Genomic DNA, 12,010 nt, shown 5'->3' with positions numbered 1-12,010 from the left:
CAGCGGACGGGCCCGGTCAGCCCTGCCCACCCCCAGCGACCAGGCCTACCCCCGGCCCTCCCGGGAGCGCGGGGCCACCATGTGCATCCCCCACCCCATTCCTGCCCTGCCCTCCCCTCCTCTTCCCCATCGCCTGCGCAGGCAGGATGCGCGCAGCAGCGCCATCCCCCAGCGGGAGCCTTGCGCGGCGTGGCGGGCACCGCGCTCCCCCGCCGCGGCCTGGACCCCAGCGGAACGGCGGAGACAAAGTTTGCGGCGGCGCTGACGGAGGTGCCCGGGCGGCGCAGGCCGTGGAAGCGGGCAGGCGGCTGACTCGGTGCATGCCTGGTGCGTGGATGAATCGCGGCGGGCGGCGGCGGGCGGCGGCGGGCGGGGGCGGGGGGCCGCGGCCGGCGATTGGGCGGCGCGCGCGCTCGGAAGCACTTTGTTTTCTATTCTAATGAGGGCGGAGCGGGGCTTGTGGATATTTACGTTGAGGCGGGAGCCGCCGCCCTTCATTCACCCACATGGTCCCCGAGCCTGGTCGGTGCTGCTGCCTGGACCTGCCTTCGCGCCACTTCCCTCCCCCCAAGCACCATTCCTCCCCCCCCCCCCCCCCCTTCGCCATCCGCCCCGCCGTGGAGCAGCACGGCTGCCCTCGGCAGCGCTCCGGGGCCGCGGGAGGAGGGAAGATGGTGGCGACGGCTGCCGCTGGCTGGTGAGTGTCGCTGCCGCGCGCGTGTCGCTGACAGGAAACCTGTTGTGAGGCGCTGGCGGTCGCCCGGCGCGGGGGGCGAGCCCGGGGAAGCGGCGCGGCAGGGGGTGGGCGGCGGAGCGCGGCGTGGAGGTAGCGGTAGCGAAACGGGGGTGCTGGCGGGCCGCTGTGAGTGGCCGGGGCGGCGGGAGGGGGTGTGGGGTGGGCGGTGGAGGGGGAAGCGGGAGTAGGGCGCATGGCAGCGGCCGCCGCGGCGGCGGCGCCTCCCGAGCTCGTACACGGGGCGGGAGGGGCCGGAATGAGGGAGATTTGAAAAAGCGTGCGCGCCGCTCGCTGCTGCAGTGAGTCCCGCCGCCCCCTTTCCGTCCCCCACCCTCCCGCCGCGCTACGGGCCCGAGGCGGCCCGCCGGGTCGGCGCGGGGAGCGGCCGGCGGCGGCCGAGCCCCCGGGGCGGGCAGGACGGCGCGCGCGCGCTTCACAATGGCAGCTGCCGGGGGCCGGGGGTGGGAGCGGGCGGGGGATTGTGCCCCCGCGGCCCGCGGGGGAAGGCCCGTCCGGGAAAGTTTGCGCCGTGCCTGTCGCGGCTACGGGGGAAGAGTTGGCGGCACCAGAACAAAGCCGCACGTGGGGCAGAGGCCGCGGCGGCGCGGGGGCTCCGCTCGCCGCCCACGCCCAGCTCGAGGAACGGCAGCGGCGGTAAAAGAGGCGGCGGGCGGGGAGGCAGGGTGTGGGGGTTGGGGGTGCTTTCGGGTAGTTCCCGGCGGAGGCGCTTTGTGCTCCGCCGCCCCCCGGGGGAGGGGGCGCGGGGCCCCGGGGAGGGGGCAGCGCCTCGGGCTGCGAGCGCGTCCCGGGCCCCTCCGCATGGGCTTTTGTTCGCAGGAGGGGCGGGGGCGGCAGGCCCTCTTCTCCTCCTCCCCCCATTCCTCGCCGGGGCGCAGGCGGCCCAGCGCAGGCTCCCCGCCTTTCCCGGGCAGGGGGCAGCAGGCGGGCCCCGAGCCTCCGCCGCCGTTCGGGAGCCGCGGGCTTCATTACGAAATCGGCGCGGCGGCAGCTGCGGGGCCTCGGCGGCGCCATGTTGCTGGGGAGGGGGAGGAGGCGGGGGACATGGCGGCGGCTGCGTGCTGGGGCCGATTGTTCCCTGTTAGGCCTTGAGCCGCGTGTGGGCAGCGGAGGCCTGGAGAGCCTCTTCCCCTCCCCCCGCCGCGGCCCCTTATCGGCCGTGGCGGCATCGAGAGCGGACGGCCCCGCGTCCTTTCTCCTCCGTCCGAGCTGCGGTGCTCGGTGGGCCCGTGCGGGCCGTTGGGGGCGGGGGGCGTCACGCCGTAGCCGGGCTATGACCTCCGCGCTGCTGGCGTAGGCGCCCCCTGGCGGTTGCGGCGTGCGCGGCCGCCCCTGTGTTCTTGAAGGAGCACGTGCTGCGCAGTGAGGGGAGCGGGCCCGGGCCGGGAAGGGGCCTGCGGCCCCGCGTCAGCACCCGCGCCCGTCTCTCCTCCCGGGCCCTCCCGCCGAACCACCGAAGTGGCAGCCGGAGAGCTGCCGGTGTCTCCTGTGTAGGGCGGTTGGACGTTTCTTCTCGAGAGAGGGGGAGGCCGAGTGTGGGGTGTCGCACCGGGCGCTTTCTCGCTGCCTGAGGGGGTGCCGGCGCATTTCGCGCCCTTGCCAGGAAAGGAGTGGGGATGGGGCGGCCTGACGTTCGGAAACTTGCTTTTTTTTCTTTCCTCCAGCGTGAAAAATAACTTAGTGGGTTTTTTTCAGCACCGACACGTGCAGCAGGAAATAATGAAGCTTTCCATGGATGTTGCAGTATGTATTTGTGAAGGAAGTGGCTTTTTACATAAAATGGTAAGTTGAGTCTTTGAAAGATTTTTGTAAAGGTAGAGACTTTTGGGGCAAAGTATGAGACTTCTGTTAGACACATTTTATTCTGAAGTGTTCCTGCAGTTGGAAGCACGTGTGGTAGCCTGCAGTTTCATTAACAGGAAAGAAATGGAAGTTCTTCACTCAGTTTTCCAGCTAAAGCAGCTGGAGTGTGAGAGTCTTAAAAATATTCAAACTGGGTATCTGATAGTTTTTTTTTATCTGAGCAAAGTTCCTTTTTCAATGTTGTCAAAACATAGACTTGTTTTTTTCCGTTTGGAAGTATTATATTAAACTTACTTTTAAGTGTCAGATAAGAGTGACTTTACATAGTTCTTCAAGCTCCTATTTCAGTGAAGGAAGAAATAAAACGTGCTTTCAGATTCTCAACAAAGCACTGTCCTGCTTTACTGACTAGGGTCTGTAGTGAGCTATAATTTGGTTATTGCCGTGTGGTTTACAGCTGTCTTTAGAACCTGGGTTTTGTTGCTAGATAGCCCAATCTAAGCACAATGGTAGAAATGGTATTTTAAGATAAGGTGTCTGTAGCAGCAGCAGCAAATTTTCTAACCTGACAGCAAATCAAGTGACTGGAAAGCTTCAGAGAGCACCTGATGTGTCATAGGGTGTTCTGGACCTCAAGAAGTTTGGGTGCGATGTGTTCAATAAAATTTTTTAAAAATCTGCTTATTTGGGCCAAAACTTTGTTTCAGTATTTGCCTTACACTCTTATAATTGAGGCGAGGCATTGTGAATTCTTACTCTATTTTAGATTTAGCTTTAAAAAGTAATAGCTACTTTTGGCTCCGCAACTTGATGGTGTTCAGGTAATGTTATGAGAGAAGCACTTAATTATTTTCACAGTTGGGCCCTTCTTGTGTCAATTAGCATTGATTTTGATACTGCCTGTATTGCATATGAGAGTTCTGGACAGGGCTAGTGTGCTGCTTCAGCTCACTCTGAAGGAGGTCTTTAGCCCAGAAATCAAGCGTGAATATTTGTTCACAAAGTTTGGTTGTCAAAGGTGTGCGGTTCTAAACATGATGAAGTACTCACTTTGTTCCTTTTCTTTCAGCAGGTGCAAGGTAGACAACATTTCTTGAATTACTAAAAACACTGGTTGCGTCAGAGTAATGTCAAAGTGCTTACAGTGCAGGTAGTGATATACAGAACCTACTGCAGTGAAGGCACTTGTAGCATTATGTTGACAACTGCCTCAGGAGATCTTGCAGAGCTTCAGAGATTGGAAAGGTACAGTGTTGTGGTGTCAAGTGCTTTTTGTACTAAGGTGCATCTAGTGCAGATAGTGAAGTAGATTAGCATCTACTGCCCTAAGTGCTCCTTCTGGCATAAGAAGTTATGTCTTCATCCAGTCTCTCAGGTTAAGACTGTAGACGTTCCAGTAGTTTTCTGCTTTGCAGTCTTCTGTTAGTTTTGCATAGTTGCACTACAAGAAGAGTGTAGTTGTGCAAATCTATGCAAAACTGATGGTGGCCTGTTATAATCTACACCAAGGAGTTTGAATTCTTTCTGCCGGTTAATGGGATATTTTGTGGTCATCCTTACTTTAACAGCAGTCTAGTGAATGACAGCTCTTGTAGCACTAAAGTGCTTATAGTGCAGGTAGTGTTCACTAATCTACTGCATTATAAGCACTTAAAGTACTGCTAGCTGTAGAACTACATATTCAGCATGCCTTACAATTTCTTGTTAAATTGAACACTGTTCTCTGGTTAGTTTTGCAGGTTTGCATCCAGCTGTATGATACTCTGCTGTGCAAATCCATGCAAAACTGACTGTGGCAGTGACAGTCAGTGAGTGTGGAAAACTTGTACCCCTTTCTACACAGGTTGGGATCAGTTGCAATGCTGTGTGTGTCTGTGGTATTGCACTTGTCCCGGCCTGTTGAGGTTGGTGGGGATAGAGGCTGAAAGACCTTTGTAGCTTTAATGAATTTCTCCTTCATTGAGCCAGAAAACTTAAGATTTTAAAGTTTCTTCTTGGAGAAAAAGTCTCATTTTCTCTGTAATCAGACTTACATTTTCTATAACTGACTTCTTGTTTGTATATACTTTATCTGTTGCTGATAGTATGTATTTACTGAAATCCTTGAGTGTGGGTTTTTTTGAAGGCTATTACTATATTTCTGTTAAACTGAGGTAGATATTTTTTACAGTGTCTTAATGAGTTTGCTGTGAAGAAGTGCATCTTGAATATCAGAGTATCCAAATGAAAATTGGAATTCATTTAGTGTAAGCTTGCTTTTCCAATTGTGCAGAAGATTGGGCAGCTTTCTTTTTTAATACTTTTTGCTATACTGAAACTTTGAATATTTTTATAGTGCATTTTTTGCCTTAGTTTTCCCATTTAGAATTTGTCAAATTCAGGAGTAATAGATGAAGTTACAGGCACGGCCTTAATTGTTCCTCAGTTGTGGAATCTTTAATACTAGTCAGGTGTCCACTTGTGGAATTTGTATGTTCATGGTGAGTGTAGCAGTGGTCTTTTGGAGTGAATCACTTAGCATGTGATACATAGCAATGAAATGATGATGTTTCTTGATCTACCTAAAGAGCTTACCTAGAGGAAAACTCATCTATGTAACTGCTCCAAAGAAGCTGAAGTTGATTTGGGGAAAGACATGACAACTAGCTATGTAAGGAAGTGTCAATATAAAATCCACAAGTGAAGCTTTCAACAGATCTTGTTTTTAGAATGAGCTGTATTATTAAACTACACTTGTAGCTCAAAACATTTAATAGCTGCATTTCCTGAAACAAGCTTCCAGTGGACTAATACTGTAAATTAAAGGTACTTAATTTGTTGCTTATTTTGCTGCTAGACCCTATGTAGTGCTCTAAAGCTTGTGTTGGGAGAAATAGGAATATTTGGGTCAGTGCTGCCCATTCTGTCCTTACTTCAAATTAAAATGGAATACCAAGCTAAATGGATTGTTGTTTCTAAGTCTGGTAAATGCTGTTTTATGGTCAGTCCATGCATATCTTAGTACTGTCTCAAACAGTTACCTGTCTACCAACATGGTAGAATTTTTTGAAGTAGAGAAGCCAATGTGGACTTCATGCAGTATTCAATTTCTGCTGCTTTATGTGTCGCTGTTTTCTTTCAGACTGTGTTGCTCAGATGGGTTTCTTACCCAAAATACTCCTTTCTTGATCTTAAAATTCTGTTTTGTTTTGCTGACTAGAGGAAACTTGTGTCAACCAAGTTAGCAGATGAAGATACTCTTGCTCTGATTTCTGAACAGTTTTCTAGTAATGGCAGATTTAACTTTTTTGAGTGTAAAAGCAACATTAAAACTTGAAATATTGAAATACAGAAAGTGTTTGGATGTGTGATTGTGTTTATACTGCTGTGTAAGCATTGCACTTTAAAATGTCTGAAAATGTTTGGTACAGTTAGACAGTGAAGCTTGTTAAACCTGAGTGCTTTCAGAAACATATTTTATGCCCATGGAACTTTCCAATTGTCCATCAGGTATGTTGGAGTGTACCTAGTTTTAATGCCTTTGAATGCTGGTTGTATGACACTTGTTAGTGTTTCTATCATTTAATCTTAATTGCTTGGATTAAAAAAAAATACTTGTGTGTGGTTCCAGTGTGTGAGGAAGAATTCTGTAATATGCAGCATTTTAAAGACATGGTAATCTGTGCTTCAGTAAGGGGGTAATTATGACAATGCCTGTGTAAACTCTAATACCAGTCTTATTTTCGTGCTTTTGAGATGGCTTTGGTTTATTAATTGTGAAACTTAACGTTCCCAGAAGTTGCAAGCTAATCATGCACACTTCTAAAAATACCTGTAAAACTTCTGTACAACTTGAACTCGCTGTGTATTAGTAACTATTTCATGGGTATGTAAATAAGTTAATATGTTGTTGCCTTGTACGTTGTGTAAATTTTACAGTCACTTGAGTGTCTTCTAAGAAATGATATGTGTATTAGTTTAAGCATAGCTGAGATGTTAAACTCTTCAGTTGACAGAATAATGCTAGCTTGAGCTGATTGTACTGAAATAAGCTGAGCTTTGTTCTCTCAAAGGTTGAGTGAAGTGGTTAGGTAGGTAAAACGAGTGCTAGTTTAAAAATGCAGAAATACTGAGAAGGATTTTCTGCAGATGTGTTCAGCTGAGTACTAAAACTGTTGTGGATGAGAAGCTTAGTTCTTTCTGCAGGCTCTCATGCAGGTAATTTTTTCAAGTGAACAGCTATGAATTAGTCTGAGCCTTATGATCTTAGCACTAATGAAGGATAAGCCTGTGTATTTTTAGGAATTGTGTAAAATGAAATATTTGCTTTTAATGTGTAATTTTCAGGAAGATTATAACTTGGTCTGTCTTGGTAACAAAAAGCAAGAAATTCCAAGCAGCATTAATACTTGCCTGAAGTTCAAGTATAGCATGATTAGCCTTATAAGGAAAACCTTGTCTGTTAACCATAGAAAACTTTTCTCTGCATGCTCTTTAAGTATCTGAAAGGATACTGGGAAATTAAGCAGTTGTTTTTCACCAATTCATAACGATGATACTGAAAAAAACCCAGTTCTTTAGAATTTACCTTCCTTGTGTTGACTTCAGAATATCAAAGGAACTAGTGAGATGACTCTCAGGAGCAGACATTTTGACTAATAGTTCATCAGCATTGAATGAAATAGGACTAGAAGGGGATGTCCCCTGCTGTAGCGAAGCAAGAGTTGTATCTCTGATGCATAGCTGACACGCTATGATGAGAAAATGAAAGCAGCACTATATTTTTTTTTTTTCACTAATTCTCATCTTTAAAATACATCACTTGTATTGATGTAGTTTGTAAGTAGTCTTGTCTGTGAAGTCCTGTTTACAAAGCTCTTACTCAGATCTGGGCTTGGGACTTGGTTTAATGGGTTTGTTTCCATATCATCTTTCTCCTTCCTGTCCCATCTTTATCAGTAGGCTACAATTAATTCTGTTAAACTTCTCTGCTCTAAATGTTTAGGCTTAATAGCTTCAGATGAACAAGCAAATAGCATTCAATATATAAAACATAAAAATTTATCTCATAGCTACAGGAGATAAAATAACTGGTCATAATGCAGTGAACTGCATTGTGTTGTGACTTTGTTACAGCTTTCCTATGATAAGTCTGGAGTTCTCAAATACTGAACATTTCTGGTCATTGACTGTTTGCCTTTCTGGAAGATGTGGAAAGAAGATACTGGGAGTAAATAAAAATGTGCCATTACAGTTCTTTATTCCACTTACTACATACTGCGCTGCTTGTGCTGTACGTTTGTGTAGTGGTGTTAACAAGCGTCTGTCTTCTCTTCTGATAACGGTCAACAGGACAGGAGCCGAGACTGTTACCTGGTAACACAGTGCATGTGAATTATCAATTTGGAATCTCACTGCCATCACATACTACTGCTTCTGAAGCTTCCCATTTCAGATGAGAGTTTGAAACACAGGGCAAGCAAAAAATAAGTTTAATATTGTTGAGGTGGAGTTAGGTTAAGTTTTACCAGGACTATAACACAAGGCTGCTAATGGTTATAGCTAGTAGGATTCCTGGCTGGCTGGCAACTGGTGAGTGACCATGCGAGCAGAGAGGATTTTTCAAAATGCATACTTTGTTAGTCTGGCTTTTCTACCTTTGAGAAAGCAAAAGCCACACAAAGACCACCCTCCAAAGACCACCCTCAAGAAAGCAAAAAAACTCAAACGCCAAAAAACAAGCATTACCAAAATAAGCCACCCTTGAACCAAACATAGCATTTCATTCTTGATGTTAAGTAAGACTTTGTCGTTTCCTGAAGTGATTTAATGGATTAACAATTACTCACAGTCAATTTCATTTCAGGCTTGGGTGGTGTGTGTTTGTAACAGATTTTGTTTGTAAAATATTTTGTTTGTAAATTATTAAAGTGGGATGGTCAGGAATTCATTACACTTACTAGAGTGACCCAGCATGTGAGTAATTCAGATTTTAGTCCAAATACAGTGCTTGATAGCAAGCTGACTTCAGGGTCCTTAACTACAGGTTCTTTGGATAGCAAACTACGGACAGAGCTGGTCAAGCAAAAAGCTGTAATTTGGCTAGCCCTAGATAATTTTGTGACTTGGAGAGATCAGTAATTCTGTACGTAATTAGGACTGGATCCTTCAAGCATCACAGATTGTACTGTGTTCAGGCACCTACTGCAGGGGAGGGAAGACATTTTCCCAGTTACATTTCTAATGGCTCTAATGTGCAGCCAATGTGCTTTGCATGCAATGGGATTTTTATGTAGATAGTGAACAGAGTTGCAATTTTAATGATAAAATGCTTGTTTTAGTGTGCATATCTGGTGGTTTTGATTACTGTCAGCTGGGCTAGCTGATCAGTGCTTGCTGCTGATAGTCTGAACTAATGCTTGAGAAGAATATTTTGATGGTGGTAGAGCAGTGGATGTGGTCTATCTTTATTTCAGTAAAGCATTTGACACTGTCTCCTACAGTAGTATCCTGGCTAAAATGAGGCAATGTGGTCTGGATGATCAGGTAGTTAGATAAATTTGGGACTGGTTGAAGGAAAGAAGCCAGTTGTCAATGGGATGGGGTCTGGTTGGAGTCCTGTATCTAGTGGGATCCCATAGGGGTCAGTATTGGGACCAATACTATTCAGTGTATTCATCACTGACCATGGCTGAGGGCACAGAGTGCACTGTCAGCAAGTTCACTGATGACACCAAGCTCACTGATGACACCAAGCTGGCTGGAGTGGCTGCCACACCAGAGGGCTGTGTTGCTATTCAGCTGGAGGGCTGGGCAGGGAGAAATCTAATGAAACCCAACAAGGACAAGAGTAGAGTCTTGCACCTGGGAAAGAGCAACCCCAGGTATCACTAGGTTGGGGACTGACCTGTTTGAAGACAGTGATGGGGAAAAGGATTTGGAGGGGGTCCCAGTTGATGGGAGGTTGACCATAAGCCAGCAATGTGCACTTGTGGCCAGGAGGGCCAATGCCATTCCAGGGTGTATTAGAAGGGGTGTGGCTAGTGGGTCAAGAGAGGTTTTCCTTCCCCTCTGCCCTGGTGAGGGCACATCTGGAATACCGTGTTCAGTTCTGTCTCCCCCTCAGTTTAAGAGGGACATAGAACTGCCTGAGAGAGTCCATCCCAGAGCCACAAAGATTAAGGGAATGGAACATCTCTTATGAGGAGAGACGAGGATGCTGGGGCTCTCTAGCTTGGAGAAGAGGAGACTGAGAGGTGACCTCATCAATGTTAATAAAGTTGTCACGGGTGAGTGCCAGGAGGATGGAGCCAGGCTCCTCTTGGTGGTGGCAAATGACAGGACAAGGCACAGGAGGTTTCATTTAAATACCACGACAAATTGCACAGCCATTTTTTCACTGGAACAGGCTGCCCAGGGGAGCTGTGGAGTCTGTCTCTGGAGATAATTCAAGGCCTGTCTGGATGTGCTCCTGTGTGATCTGGTATAGGTGGTCCTGCTCTGGCAGGAAGGTTGGACTAGAAGATCTTTCAAGGTCCCTTCCAGCCCCTGACGTTCTATGATTCTGATTTGTGATACATTTGAATGTATGTTGTAACTGGAAAATGTCTGCTGTGTTTAGTTGAAGGTCTCTGTATTTTGGTGCATTGGACCTGCAGATGCGGTGGCTGGTTGTGTCCTACTTGCAGTGGTAATATGCATGCTTATTTCCTACTGGAAAAGAGATGTTCCATGGTAAATAGGCAGGCAAAGTATGGAAGGCAATTAAAGGTGGTATGGTGAAAATGAGAATGGATGGCAAAAAAGAGCAGAAAACTGAGTTAAGTCAGGAAACTAGTGTAGCTGGTTACTTAATCTGTGTTTTCTATGCCTTGTATACTGCTGTGACTGACAATAATGCTAGAGCAACTGTCCTGCTGTGGGGCATGTCAGCAGTTTGGATAGAAATGGTCTGGATTTTAACAATGGATAAGGCATTGTACAACAATGAGAAATCCTTTGCGTGGCATGTTACAGAATCTTTAAAAGATTCCAGATATCCACATCCTTTAAGTGCAATTATGGCAGTGTGTTTTTACTGCTATAGAACAAATTAACTAGTTCCTGCTTTGATTACTTGATGCAGAAGGAAAGCTACTTCTGATGTGCAGGACTGAAACTTTTCTAGTCAGTTTCCTAGTTCTTTAACCATCATCTCTGCAGAGATGTAAATGAAGAGCAGATAGGAAGTACTGAGTTACTAGTCAGTTTCAATATGTTTATTTTTCCCATCTCACAATAGGTTGGTTAAAGCCTGTGTTTAATGTGAGAAATAAACTTAAAAGTCTGGAGTTTCTGCATACTGTTATCAAACCTGGAAAGCTGATAAATATTACATTTACATTAAAATGTTTGCATTAATCCCTGTAAAGGTTTTGCAGAGTTTACAGCCCTCTGAAGGCTTCAAGTTTTAATTATTTTTAAAAAATAAGGTGTCCTATTTCTCCAAAGACTAAAAAATATGTTCTCTTAGGCTTCTTTCTACAATCAAAGTCTAGGAATTGACACTACTGGCTAAAAAGATTGAAAATCAAGGTTTCATAATGAAACCTAGCTAGTTTAAGAATGTCTTTCTTAATTGTGAGTGTTGGTGAGAAGCTCTGTTAATGGGTTTTTAATTCAGATAAAATCTTAATTCTAATCTAGCTGAGTATTTTGGAAAACATGCTGATTATATAGTAATTGATACCTAGATTTTATGATTTGAAGTTCATATGTGTGGGATAGATCTGTGTAGTTATTACATTTGATTATTGATACGATGGAGATACACAGTTCTGGGATGTGTCTTCCACTTGCATTAAAATTATCAAATGGAGCTTAAAAGCAAGTGATGAGTACACGTAAAATGATTTCCAAGAGATTCACTTAAGTTCTCAAGGTCTTTTGCAGGAAATAGCCTTTCTTAGCATTTCATGTTAAGAATTGGCCTCTTTGAACCATCCCCTAGAAATAACAGCAAAGACTTGCAGGATTTCTAATAACTGTACAGAGTATTTAGCTTTTATGAACAATTTGTGCCCTCTGAACTAAATTTGTGATTTATTCCAGTCTGAAGGTCATACACCTCTGTTGTAATATTCTGCTTATCACTAAATATGAGCTCCTTGTATTTGTCAGTATCTTCTAGTAGGTTGGTCCTGATCTTGCGGTGACAGATACCTAGCGTTTCTTGGATTGTATGTCTGTGCAGGTGAATATACTCTTAAGCTGGTTAGGTTGTCTAAACCCAAATATGCTTACTGACATAATTGCAAGAATGAATGTCGAGAGTTTTTTTTTAGTTACTATGATTAACAACCATGCCAGAGGTTATTAGAGGGTTTTCAATTGGCTTGTAAACTTGGAACACCTCTGACTTGGTAGCAGACTGGGACTAGAGATTCTTTGAAAAAAGAGTCTCTTTAACTCTGCCTTGATCTCTGTGCTCAATAT

The 12,010-nt window shown here is 45.9% G+C and overlaps 1 long non-coding RNA gene across 2 annotated transcripts; it reads left to right on the top strand.

The window, feature by feature from the left end:
- Positions 1-1,250: 1,250 nt before the first annotated feature.
- Positions 1,251-3,683, top strand: LOC135175578 (uncharacterized). 2 transcript variants are annotated; one of them, XR_010302395.1, is made up of 3 exons: positions 1,251-1,390; positions 2,450-2,536; positions 3,627-3,683. It is a non-coding gene; the product is annotated as an uncharacterized LOC135175578 (long non-coding RNA). The 2 variants fall into 2 exon arrangements; XR_010302394.1 differs by lacking the exon at positions 1,251-1,390 and adding an exon at positions 2,022-2,244.
- Positions 3,684-12,010: the final 8,327 nt, after the last annotated feature.

This window comes from Pogoniulus pusillus, chromosome 5 (genome assembly GCF_015220805.1).
Source record: "Pogoniulus pusillus isolate bPogPus1 chromosome 5, bPogPus1.pri, whole genome shotgun sequence".
In the NCBI taxonomy this organism is placed as follows: Eukaryota; Metazoa; Chordata; class Aves; order Piciformes; family Lybiidae; genus Pogoniulus; species Pogoniulus pusillus.
Note: the sequence above shows the minus strand (reverse complement) of the source record. Positions and strands in the feature narration are given on the sequence as shown.